Below are 13,757 nucleotides of genomic sequence, written 5' to 3'. Positions count from 1 at the left end.
AAGAAGACTTCTTGCGGTTTGAAGAAAGTTTATTTTCAGATCCTTATTGTTTCGATGCTAGCTGTGGACTGTGTTGCTAGTACAAATGGCCACCATATTTATACAAAATCCTCAAATTAATGTAGGCCCTCTTATTGGCCGATAAAAATGGACCAATTAGAATCCCCGCATTTTAGCCAATAGGATTCCAGTAAGACATTTTGGACAAAAGCTTAAGTACTAGGAAACTTGACTGCGACGAGAGCCGCTTACATTAATTAACAATTTTTAGTGTATTTCTGTACAATTTCTTAAATAAAGTATATATATTTACAATTCTTGTCTTATTATCTACCTTATAAAAATACAATCAGTCGTATATTAGAAAATAACATAACAATTCTTAAAACTTAACGATAAGTGTCGTGCTCAGTGGCGCCACCACGCACAACTTTTTATACAAAACCATTTCACACCAGACATTTCTTCCAATCCAACATTATAACCTTACGTCACCCCAACGAGTCCTCATAAAACGTCGCGGAACGTAAACGATACGGGAACGTAACGTATTTTAATTTTTGATCTCATCCCTAATCTTTCCATAAAGTCATACTCCTGAGTTTTGTACGTCCGCTCTGAATATAAATTGTGTCATTTTAGCGAAACCGTAATGGAAAAGTAGATTAAATAATTCAGGCGTAAGAAATTTTGTGCCCATAACGGTATTCATAAATTATGAAGTTAACACATCGGGCGCGTGCGGCCGTTCGCGTATTACGTCGCGTAGTATAAGTATGTTTTACGTTTGATGGCGTTTTTTATAACACTTCGAATGCTATAACCTTGTTTATATACAGAAGAGCTGTGCCACTTTACTAGTGCATTGAAAATATAATAAAACGAAAATATAACGCAAAAATTTTAAATGTATTTTTTGGTATTAAAAATATATTAGCTCAAAAATTATAGATATTGAGACACTTAATTGATTGTTTAAGCGCACACTTTTTACGACTACCAAATGACATACATTTTACAAAAATGCTAAACCATAGACTTTGCTTTGATATTTGATAGATACTCTTTGCGTGTAGTAAATTATAAGACAAGGTGAATAAAACTATTAGGCACAACAGCTGTCTAGTAATATAATTTGTATTACTTACGAGCTTATTTACAGTAATTGTATACGGTTAAAAAACTTTACTAAGACATGTCTTCAGACTTATCCGTACGAAAAATTAACACGTAAAATTTTAAGTCGTCGGTTCGGCTTAGTGCATAAGGAGCTCTTCTTGGTCTAAAGCTGAAATCTCGGGACGAAAATCTGGGTCGAGATTTTTTATTTGCATTTTTACATATTTAAGTGGGGCGACTTTAGCTTGTGTGACCAAAATATCGCTTTGTGCTATCTTGGCTTAAGACTAGAAAGTAGAAAGAAACACTACTTTTTGTATACTTTTTGGATCGTTTAACAAGTGCAGTTGTGGATTTATATGTTTTGTTTTTGTCACCATATTCGATTTTATATTACATTTTTTATTAGCACGAATGAAGTCATATTGAAAACAAGAATATTTTATATAATATTACTTTATAATATGTATTAATAAAAAAGCCTTGTATTTTTTTTTAAATTTGATATTTCCCTCAAAACCATACCCATAAAATGTTAGGCAACATATACACTAAGCCAGTCAAGCCGCTTATTACGCGGCATAATTTCGGATCTCCTTTTACATGTGGCGTAATTACGCGATACCTCATACAATTTCATCGTCGTGTCGTGTGCCGCACTTCCGCTAGTGTACAAAGACCTTTATGTGAACATTTTTTGGGGTGCATTTTATGAATTGCTGGTTGAAAGCGTAGCGGCATTTTTAATATTTTTTGCAGGTTTTTCCCAACCATTTTATATAAGGGGACTTATATTGAAATGGGTAGTGATATTTAATTTTGTAAAAGACTGGGCCCTGTGTTTTTCATTTACGTATATTACCTATATTACATAAATACAGAAAAGAACGAAGTACAGAAATGCTTGTTTTTATTTACTTTTAAATGTTTAAAAAGTTACTTCTTTGCGTTATACTCCCCTGTCATATTAAATGAGGTAGTACAAAAAATCTGTAAGTTCAGTTTTTATTAATTATCAGCATATTGTCAGCTATAATTTTCTGATCACAACATACTACAAAATTCATTTCCCATAACTTACTAACCCATACCTTTACAATCTTACAAAAACAAACAAAACAATCCACACACTACATAAATAAAACGTACATTATTGTGTCGCGAGAAATATTCCCTACACAAAAGTAGGCGAAAATAAATCGTGAAGATAAAATTTAACCACGACGATGATTTATGGAGAAAATTTCGGGATGAACATTTTTTTGCTGTACAGCGCCTGTTTATAATTTGGCTGACGAACACCGTATCCCTAAAAAATACGAGATGGTATCACTATGGGAGTTTCTTGAAATAGTGTTTTATTGTTGCTATGGGGTTATGAAGGTCTTAGGATGTTGAGAGGAAAAAAATTGCTGTATAAATATGTGTGTAGAAAAAACGTATTTTGTACACTTTTAGCTTCAACTTAAGATCACGCCTATCATAGGCGTGATGTTATGTAAAAGAAAAATCTTCGATATGTTTTTAGTTTTTCTAAAAAAAGGTGTAAAGTATTTAAATATCATTCAAGAATGAAAAAAGCTCTTGGATTTTGCTATAAAATGTACACGGTATTGTTTTGTGTGACTCTTTAAATACTTATAGATAAGAAAATACGTGTTCAATATTTTGCTTCAGTCTACCAGACTACCAAAAATCTAATTGTCCTAATTTTACCATAATCCATATCTATGGGAGTTCGTCTTAAAATATTATATTTTATAGTTGCCATGGGGATGTGGGTTATGGGAAAGTGTGAATTTCGGATATTTGGGTTGCGGTTAACACGTACCGTGCGGTTACATGTTTACTTTACCTGAGGTTCATTGACACGGGCGTGAATGAATGGTGAATCTTTGGCTATAATGGGTGTTACATTGATTTTAATATTGATAGCGATGGGTGTTTATATTTGATTTAAATTAATGAAGGATTTGTCTATTTATTGTAGTGACACAATAATAGGTAAAACTTATTTACTTTTATATACTTATTACATTAGACAAGTGAAGATTTTTATTATTATTTATCAGAGAGATAACTTTACCTTGATATCATTTGGAGGTTGCGTATGTTACTCAAATCGTACCTAATCTATAATTGTGGTCATTCATCACCACATTACGCACGTTGAATAGCCGGTCTATACTAAAACTGATAGTCACTACGTTCTGAATTTAGGCTACCTCCAATACTGTAGTTCTATTAAAATTATTTTATGGGTATTTAAAGGTCACTTTAAAAAAAACAACCGTCCAAAATAACAGTGACACTTATCTCCCAAATTAACATATACCTAAAATAGTGTGAATTTATTATAATGTGCTCCCATTATAGTTAAATCGGGATGTGTTGTTGATACATCGGCGGGAGGGCGCGACTAATCACTGATGAAGCTAAATGTGCCACATAATGACTGTTTGGAAATAAAGAGGATTAGAGGTTAAATATAATTAGAATATTTTGTTTGCAATGAATTTTTATTTTACAGTTTGTTATTGAAAAAATATGTTTTATAAAATGTTTCTGAGATAAACTTTGTTAATTAATTAGGTTATTATAATAGCTGAAAATTAGTTTAGTGTCTTATAATTGGTCTCCTTTCAGATTTAATAAGGGTTTATACCTAGAAACAAATATGTTAAGATAGACTTGGGCTTACCCTACCAACCTAGTCTGGTTTAAGCTTCTGAGATACATTTAACGGTAGTTTATCTACTCGTATTCAATAGCGTTTAAACTCACATAAAAAAACCTCATGCAACTGCACTGTTAATCTTAAAACATTTCTAACTTATTCTCAGACATTTATACGATTCGGTCGTCACGTACGCAAATAGCATATGTATGTGTTTGTTCCGGGGCCCTTGGAGAATGGCTCTTTACCTATGAAAATATTATACCGATGCGGAATAGGTTTTTGTGATCGCTTTTGCAGGGCTTTGGTTAGTTTTCGATGGTTTTTGTTGAATAGTAAAAATGTTTTGGTTATGACTTGTGATGTAAGTAGTTTTTCCCGGTTTTATTTTGTTTTATTTGACTAAGTTTCAAATTTTGTTACCGTAGACATTGATCTAAACTTTGTAAATGTAGCCTATGTATTTTTAGTCAATGGATTAACATTTTTGCGAGATAATCAAAGCCACTTTTATATTGTTGTCTACCTAGACCGACTTGATAACACATTATCTTTAAGGTTACTTTAAAATTGTAATATTCAAGCTAAACTGCTATTTAAACATTTAAATATAGGAGAATTTTACAATAAGTGTCAGGTTACAGCATCTGTAGCCTTTCTTTGCAGTACCTACTCTACATTTTACATCTCAATTTATAACTCATGTAACCAATGTGAGCATCAGAAAAAACCGTTCATTAAACAGCCACCCATTCACCCTTACGCTTCTACACCATCGCACAAAATATTAATAAACATACATAACTAGAAATATAGAAATAACGCCGAGCTATTTAATAACATGTCATTTCCACTCGACTTCGCGAAATATAAGAGAAATCCTTAATAAAAAATACCGAAACGGTTATCAAGCATTCCAGTCGTAACGAGGCGTTGTGCAATAAAACGTTCAAGTACAAAAATCTTTAATATTCGTGTTGTTACTTCACTCATAAAGCCTCAAGAAAGCCTAACAATTCACGCTCCCCTAACATGTATTAGGGCGTTTAAAATTGTTTAAGAATTCAATAGTCGCGCCATTTGTGCGGCTGATTTATAAGTGAGAGTTATTAGTAGCGGGTAGGATTTTAAGTGTGCTTTAATTATTTTGTACAGAAAGATTATAAGTGTTGAGTAAGTTAATAAAAAGTTTATCGCAAGGAAGGTATCAAGACTACAATGTAATAGGGCTATTGAAGATTTTTAAGAAGAGACTATTTTGAGTCTTAATATAAAAGGTATTATTATTTCATTGACAAGCTAAAAATTGAATACGATAATTCAACATTTTGATAACATTCTTAAGGGAAATATGTTTGTTTAATTAATTAATAAGATGTCTTCTGCATATTCTATGGCTGCGAATGAAGGAAAGGAAGTTTGTAAGAACGTACCAAGTGACGTTGTCTGGTCTCTGTCTGCTCCTATTGGAAGAAAGCGTGATTTCATGCATGTTTATACGATTGAACGTTTGTTTTCCGTATTAGAAGTAACCATTACTTAATCTTAAATGAAAATATCTTCCACATTGCAGTATCACAAGCACACTGCAACAATAACATGAAAACTTTAAAATTCACATCATTTTTATTCCCCCGAAACCATAACAAGAATTAGAGCCGTTTACAAAGCCGTTTCAACAGCCATTCCGTTCCACGCACTCTTGGCAAGCCGAGGCTGCAAATTGAAAAATGTAAATGATAACTACCAAGCCTTTATTTGACTATATTTCACTTAAACACTGGAATGTATCCAGTTGTTTCTGCAACAGGTCATGCGTGTGGAATTTAGTGTCGAAATATTGGAGGAGGTAGTTGTCGTTTAGATGGCTTTAAAATGGATGGCGAACCTTTCCTGTGAGAATAGAACGCTTCTTTAGTAGGTGATTGTTACGAGATAGGTTGTGCTGATAAATTGTCTAACATGAAGTCTTTGGTCATTTGATGGGAAATACTTACGAATATGATGTAAAAGTTACATATTTACAACGTAGTAGTATAAGTAGTAAGTAGTAATGTTTACTATGATAAAAATATCATGAGTTAAGTTATTGTTGTCAAAAAAAGGTTGTCTAAGTCATACTCCAAGGAATACGTGTTGCGAGAATCAAATAAATGCTTTGAAGTGGCACCAAGACGATGGCTACTTAACTGTGTCAGTCAAAAAATCCCTATATTGAAATAAAACAATTAAAATAATGTCACAATTTTAATAATAATTTGTAACCGGACGCCAGATATGACGTAATTTAAACAAAATTAACCTATAATGACCATAAATCGTTTAAATATTTCCTTAATGAATGAAACAGTCAATCGGGCGACAAATTAACCGCTTGTTCGCACCGGACATCGCGCGTTGGCGAACTGTAGACCAATTTAGACATGGGCTCTTTTGGCTTGAGTCGTACGGACTTTCTTGATGCTTTTTAATGGTATTAAATCCTGTAGTTTCTCGGTCAACTGCATCTATTCTTCTAGTAGTAAATGTGACTGTTGATCAAGATGTCTGAGGTTTGATTTCTGGGTAACATAATTAAGTTATTTTTTGCATTCTGTTGGAGTAACTTTTTTGAATTACTTCTTTAAATAGGGTTTTTTATTCCAGTATATTATTCTTAGTACCATTTCAGATTTTTTGACAAATGAAAACTATAATATAGGACAGTTAAAGCTCTTCTGCCTACCATTTTGATTAAAAGAGACGTGATGATATAAAAATGGATGTCGTGTTGAATCTTCGTGTTGTTTTAAAAACCGTATTTTTTTCTCGTTTCGGTATTTTCACACTTCCTCCATGTTCATTCCATTAGTGAATCATTTTTCACATTCATTATATTTTTAGATAAAGTTTAAAATAGATTTTCTTCATCTGATCTCGGTTTTCGAAATTTGACTTTATCGTAAATTCTTGTATATCTTCAACTTGCGAATAGTCACTATAGAGAACTCAATAGTCTTTGAATCAAAACTAAACGCTCACTCGAACAAACTGGAAGAAAGGCTAGGCTGATGATGAGCCTTTTACTAAATCATATGTGATTTTAGGACAAAAGGGGCTACAACAACTATCAAAGAGTATTTGAATTTGTAATTCACTATTGCAGCCGTTTTACAAAGGACCATGTAAATGGCCACGAGCTTGCTCTCTATTAATTGGTTTTGAACGTGCAGTTGACCCTCAGGGTCGGTGTTTTTTGACCATAATGGTTTAAGTTAGCGTGGGTCCAATTTAGCCAATTCTTATATTATTTTAATTTTATTTTATGGTTTGGCCAACATAGTGTCAAAGTTGTTCAAGCCAAAGACCTTGACATGACTTAATGACTGTTATCTTAATTTACTACAACGAGGACTGACTTTCAACTTGCCATCCAAAGCACGGAGGCTCTCAATTCAAATACAACTACTCGGTCACCCATTTATGCAATGACCGCGCCAAAATTTACTTAACTCAGAGATCGTTTATCGACCGGTAATAGCGACTGACTTTATGAGCGCAAAAATAAATAAATATTTATCCGGAAGATTTTTAAATGTATTAGATAAGAAGCGCATCCACAGATTCCTATCTCGTATTGTCTGTGCGTTGCCAGACCGCATCTAGCGATCACAGAGCGATAAATTGTCCCGATGCGGCATGTAGGCAGCTTAGCGGCGCGTTTTATATTGTAATGTCTTGCTTGTTGCTACATTGTTGTAATATGCCACATCTGTTCGTGTGTATATGTATGTATAAACGTTTGTTTTGGTCAAGATTTTCGTAGAATATTTTGGTAGAGCCATTGTGTGATGTTTGAATTCTGATTTTGTGCTGCAATTTTGTGATAGAAATGTGTTACATTTTTTATCTGACCATACTATTACAGTATTTTAATAGATAGCTTGTTCGTTTGTCTTAGGATTTGAAACTGCAACAATGAAGACACTCTTGAATACCTCCGAAAATAATAATATGTTCATAGATTCAACGTTACCATAAGAAGCTTATCAGTCATTAGAGTAAATACGTTATTCAAATCTAAAGCAATGCAGTATTGTGGTCACACACTGTACGTAAAGTCGAACTTTTTTTTTCCATGAATTGATAGAAATTCAGTTTTGAAAAAAGATTGAAAATAGTATAGTGAAGTAGTAATGATAAGACAGTAAAAGTTCAATACAATAAAAGGCATCAGTATCCATTTCACCCATCCAATTCAAAAGAATAAACAATATAAAAATCTAGTACGTACACAACAGCGTTGTTTAGATGTTATCCACAAATAAAACGAAATAAAACTTTACGTTTATTGCACAACAGGCGTATTTGCAGCTCTGTAAAATTCTCTACATGTGTAAATCTCGGTTTGTAATTGCAGATGGATATCAAATAGTGGATGAATGAGAATGGAAGTTTATGTTTAAGTTTTGTATCATATCAGCTATTGAGTAAAAATTGAGAGTATGGAAAATATTAAGATTTGTTGGTATAACACGACATTTACCAATAATTGGCTAAAAAATAATTTTGTACCACTTGTATAGTATCTAAGGTTCTTATTTTCAGGATTTGGTAAAAATTTAATGCCCTTTGGTTAAAATAAATGCTAAATTTAATGTCTTAACAACTCCATAAAATAGTATACAAAAAAATTTAATGTAAAAATGACTATGTATAATTTTATTTCGTGAATTGTTTTTCAATGGGTTTGTTTTAATAATAACGGTTTTAAACATATTATATACGATGTAACCATCTTTACCCAATAATAAAAATGTTTATCTTTCGAATTCGGGAAATCAAATTGATGGATACTCTCTCAAAAGTGAATGTTTCTTTTTAATACGTTTAATCGGAATCAAAAAATTTCCTTAGAAATGATAAAACAACATGTTTGAAGCAAGTCATGTCGGGCACACGCTATAACTCGCTTCCTCTTACTAATATGTATATAGAGATGAGAATACCGTAAGACTAGGCTTGTTTTAGTATGATTTTGTAGGTTAAAACATGGTAAATATAATGTAGTTTACGATTGTTAGTATCTGCGAAAGATTGAAAGTTTTTACAGTACGAAAAATGGTTTCTGCAGCATTTTAAAATTAAAATATGACAACATTACAGCGCTGATTAAAAAGTCTTGGCCATCATCAAATAGTAATCTTTTTGCTGAGCGTCTATAAGAATGTTTGGCAATAAAAACTATGTCAAATCTATTTCGTAAAAATATCTAAGCAAAATAAATCCATTCCACTCATTTATTCCCGCCATTAACAAAGATTACACAAAAATGATTGACAAGAACATTCGCAAAAATAAAACGCGAACGTCATACATTCGAACAATAGTGTATCAACAGCTCTATACATATACCACCGACATCAAAGATTTGTGTTTAAAATTTGGTCTTAATTTAGCTTTACAGCGTTTGTACGTCAGTGTAGTCGACCAATGCGTCTTATATCGACGGAACGCACGGAACTTCGGTATTGTACTACATTTATTAGAAATACCTTGAAATTACGACAGTGATACCTGTGGTGTGTTCGTTGCGGGCTTTGTTTGGATAAAGTGTGCAAGTGCTGTGACAAAGCGACAATGGATTACGATTCGCTGATCTACTCGCATATTGCGAATTACTACGATGAGTTGGTAAGTTTTTTTAGGGTGAAAGCTAAAAACTGATATTCAAGTTATTCAACATTTCTTTAGGTATTGTATACAAGAATACTAGGCATAGTAAAATTATTTTCCATTGTGTGTTATGAATAGAACTATGAGTTGCGGTTTCTAATTTGAATGATTAGCTAACACTAATTTTCCATTACGTTTTGAGGTCGAAACTGTATTGCAAGAATAGAATATTTTACATTTTGACACTAAACTAGAGCAAAGCTAGAGTAAAATAGTACAAGCATCACTATTGTTGAAAACTGATTTTGAAGAAAGGTACTTCTGAATCAGAATGTTTGACTTCTTACCCAATACTTTCTGCTTTCATGCTAACTTTGCTTTAGCTTTTTCAGCGGTTCAAAGACTTTTGATGGTAATGTTATATGTAAGTGTAGAAGAAGTTAATAAATTATGATGACCTCTGCGATCTGACAATCCAAAACAATGTTACAAAGAAATTAAAGTAAATTCTAAAGGCTTAGACAAGGTTAAAACCAAACACTAAACATAATAAATACGTCAAAAGCAAGAAGTCCAAGCTAAATCATTTAGACATTATCATATCCGTTAAAAACTTAATAATCTAAAACGATTACACATAAGCGCATTATCACTAAAACAGTTATCATTTTCACTGCACATTTTCAAAGGGTTTTTTCAAACAAAAACGGAAACATAAAATTAATTAAACAGTATCAAAAAGCAGCTGTTAGTCAAAACACATAGTTATTTTAATAACTGTTATGTCAAACGTTGGGAATGTTTTATCGAGGTCGTTGTTAACTAAAACAGATTGGCATGTATCAAACATTTCATATGATTTCATATTCAAGAAAAATATAATTAGGTGAGTCATGTTTCGTGTCCGCCTTTCTTTGTGATGTAAGGATTTCTTTTATTGTTTGCATATTATATTTGAATGAAGCCAAATAGTTAGTAGTGATTACTTTCTAAAGAAATGGTTTATAAGGAGATTTAAGAATTAAAAAATGCTTTAACATCATTCTCTCCTCGATCTTTTAAAAAAAGAATCTGTGCGTGTTTGAAATGTAACTTATATCGCTGGAATTGAAATTGGACTGTATTCTGATTTTGACCTGTATTCTGAAATTCTGTAATTGGCCTAATGTTGACATAATAAACTTATTTCAGCTAAATTTCAATAAACTTAAGTTTCAATAATTAAGCCTCAGAAACGTAACGAATAAGCAGACAAAAGTACCTGAGCGTTTAAAAAATGTGTTAAGTAGTTTTTACTCTCTTGTTTCAAGAAAATAAGGTATGCCTACAACATGAACTAAGTACAGGTTAACAGACTATCACAATGTAAACTTAATTAAAATGCACTCACTGGATTCTCGAGTAATAAAAATGTACTTTACGACTTTTTGTCAGTGTCTTTGTAGATTCAGTTGGAGTTAGTAATTTTAACATGAAACAACTTGACAAGAGCAACTAGTAGTAGATTTTAGACTATCTATATAAAATATGTACTTAAATTCACGCTTTTTATACTCTAAGGTGAAGGCAGAGGCGCATAAATAATTTAATTGTTAGTCCCATACGGTAGGGGGTGAGCCTATTGCCATATATCGGGCATGTTACTAAATTCCGGGTTAGAGAAAAAATCTAATATAAAATATGAAAATGTCGACAGTACCTTGCTCGACTTAGGAAATGAACCGGAGACCTCATGATCAGTCATTTGAACACATATCGAAATAGTCAACATAACTAAATGCCTTAAAATATATTATCCCAACTTTATCATATTCCATTTATTTTACTTCAATATTATACTAACTATAAACTAGCAATACAAAACAAACCTAGAAAACCATTCGCATATTCCATCAATTCTTTTCTCTTCATTCATAACGTTTAGGTTGTATCTAAGCTGGCTTTGTTGAGACCATGAGTCATTGTTCGTGGCTCTAATTGTTATTGAGCCTGATCAGTTGCTGTAGACTAATTGTGCTCGAATTAAACCATTGTGAAAGGTAAGCTTGAGGTAGGGTTTCTAAGACGAAGTGTATTATTTTCTAATATTTTTTGTATTGAATGTTGCCTTTTTTACATGAGTTCTAGCTGACAAAAGAAACATTTAGATGTGTTTTTGCTAGTCCGGTGTGACTATGTGTAAGTTTAGTGCCCTATACTAGTTAGCATTACATTGAAAAACTATTTTTTGATTCGGGATCCGAACTCGATAGCTTGTGGTCAACAGTCACGTGCACACTTCAGAGCCTATACCTAACTTTCATATTTTTAAAGCTACATCTCAGTGTATACCAAGCTTTATCCGTCTATTAGGTCAATAGCTTCCGTCAGGTATTTGTAGAATATTTATAAAGCAGTGTACAGACCGTTAAATGAGCCCAGTTCTAAACATTACATAAATATGAACGCGCTAACATCTTTATGATTTGTTTGAATTACTTTATTTTGCAGAAATTCGTGGGTGTATTTATACAAATTGTGTTGGAATTTAACCTGTATGTTAGTCGTTCAATGCAGTATTTACAAGTTGACGTAAATGAAAAGGTAAATATTATTGTGCGATGTTGTCGATGATATTTTAGAAAAGTTTAGATAATTAAGAAATAAGAAGAAATATTGAACAGCCAAAGAAATGCTTTTTCCGTGTTCTAATCTTGTCTAACGAGTAATATACCATTGAAATTCAATGAAAGTAAATTTTTGTGTCTCTCCCGTTTTGCCTCCAAATTCTATTTGAGGAAAAAATACTCTATTTTTTTTTTGTTTTATAAACTGTCTATTAACCTAGAAGTAATTATCTGAAGTAATTGCAAAATCTCTTATAAATCAGTGGTAATATATTTTTTATTCTTGTCCCTTCTTCTATAGGGTTAGCTTTATTGTTAATTCTTATATACCTACATTTTGCCTACAGCTTCGGTTAGAGGTTTTTATACAGCTGACAATCTATATTCCTACTTTTTTTCACTTAAACTAAAATGCCCACAAATTCAATAACAATCAATTAGCAAATGCAATCTGCAGCGATATGTCAAATATAGGAAATCAGTAAATCAAGAGTAGGCATCGAGCCAAGGTGGTGTCACCGCGGTCACCAGTCTGTCAACTTGTGTGGTCGTGACCATCAATGAACACTTCAGTTTGTATTGCTAGTTAATAAATTAGATTAGTTGTAAGATTTGTTTTAAGATTCGTTTGTTAATTTGTGTGGTCAATCTTGTATATGTTTTTCTTGCGTTTTATTAAAGCCTTTTGCCTGAGTAGATTAGTATAAATATTGAAGGATTTTACTATAAATTCGGTTGACAAGATCTGGATAAATACTATAAATGTCGTTGGATTTCAAAGAAAACTTTGGACAGGATATGATTTGGTTGTACTAGTGGATAATCAATTTGTATAGTGCTTTTTTTGCGAAGGACGTGTAGTTTTTATGGTCTTCAGCCAGAGACTATGATATTAGTAGACAGGTTAGTAGAGATAGATGTAAAGGTACAAAAGTACATAAAATGAGTATATATGTAAAACTTGGCATATTGGATATTATGACTTAACTTTTAACGTGACTCACTGAGTCAAGATTTCCCGTCCAACAAATATCTGCAGTAGTGATTCACAAACGATTCTTTTAGTTTACTTCATTTAATATAGCCAAAGTTGGCGAATACTTAGTTGTCCTTTAAGTTAAAAGAAGGAGCGACTCTATTATTTACATCATATGGAGAAGTATAATGGATTGATACTAACGTCTGGTTATTAAATCTATTAAAGAAATAATAACCCAACATTTGACTACCAAAATTAAATATGTAATATTATACGGACATTTTGTTTAATTTTATTATTGTAAAATATGATATAATATATACAAAATATATATTTTTCTGCGCTTAGCTTTTAATAGGTAAACTATATTCTAGAAGAAATCTGGCAAAGGTATATCAAAAAAGAAATTCAGTACAGAATCTTCCATTTAAACTTTTCCTGTCCTTAATACCGAATTGGTATCAGAATCGTTAATACATTGAAATGTATGTTATAGTCTGAAACACTTATGTTTATGCGCTAGATTCCTGCTTGTGCTCTTTCGTCGGTCAGCGTTATACTAAATATAAACTTACTTATCAATGAGGGGTTTACACATTGATGGTGAATCGCGCTGCGGTTAGTCAGCGATTTTTAGTTAACACTGTGCTTTATGTGAACTTGTTCTGACGATATTAATGTTTCAATACAATAAAAATATAGCATTTTAAATTCTTCATTG

The 13,757-nt window shown here is 32.2% G+C and overlaps 1 protein-coding gene across 6 annotated transcripts in view; it reads left to right on the top strand.

The window, feature by feature from the left end:
- Nucleotides 1-13,757, top strand: part of bru3 (CUGBP Elav-like family member bruno 3) — a 797,460-nt gene that overhangs the window by 230,345 nt on the left and 553,358 nt on the right. Inside the window, exon 1 of one of the 6 annotated variants that reach the window (XR_012959611.1) lies at nt 9,288-9,469. The exons of the other annotated variants lie outside the window; for them this stretch is intronic. The gene's annotated coding sequence lies outside the window, so the exon portion shown is untranslated. Of the gene's footprint in view, nt 1-9,287; nt 9,470-13,757 lie in introns of those variants that run through there. 6 annotated transcript variants of the gene reach the window in all.

This window comes from Anticarsia gemmatalis, chromosome 9 (genome assembly GCF_050436995.1).
Source record: "Anticarsia gemmatalis isolate Benzon Research Colony breed Stoneville strain chromosome 9, ilAntGemm2 primary, whole genome shotgun sequence".
Taxonomy (NCBI): Eukaryota; Metazoa; Arthropoda; class Insecta; order Lepidoptera; family Erebidae; genus Anticarsia; species Anticarsia gemmatalis.
The sequence above is the reverse complement of the archived record's forward strand: the minus strand, read 5'-3'. Positions and strand labels throughout refer to the sequence as shown.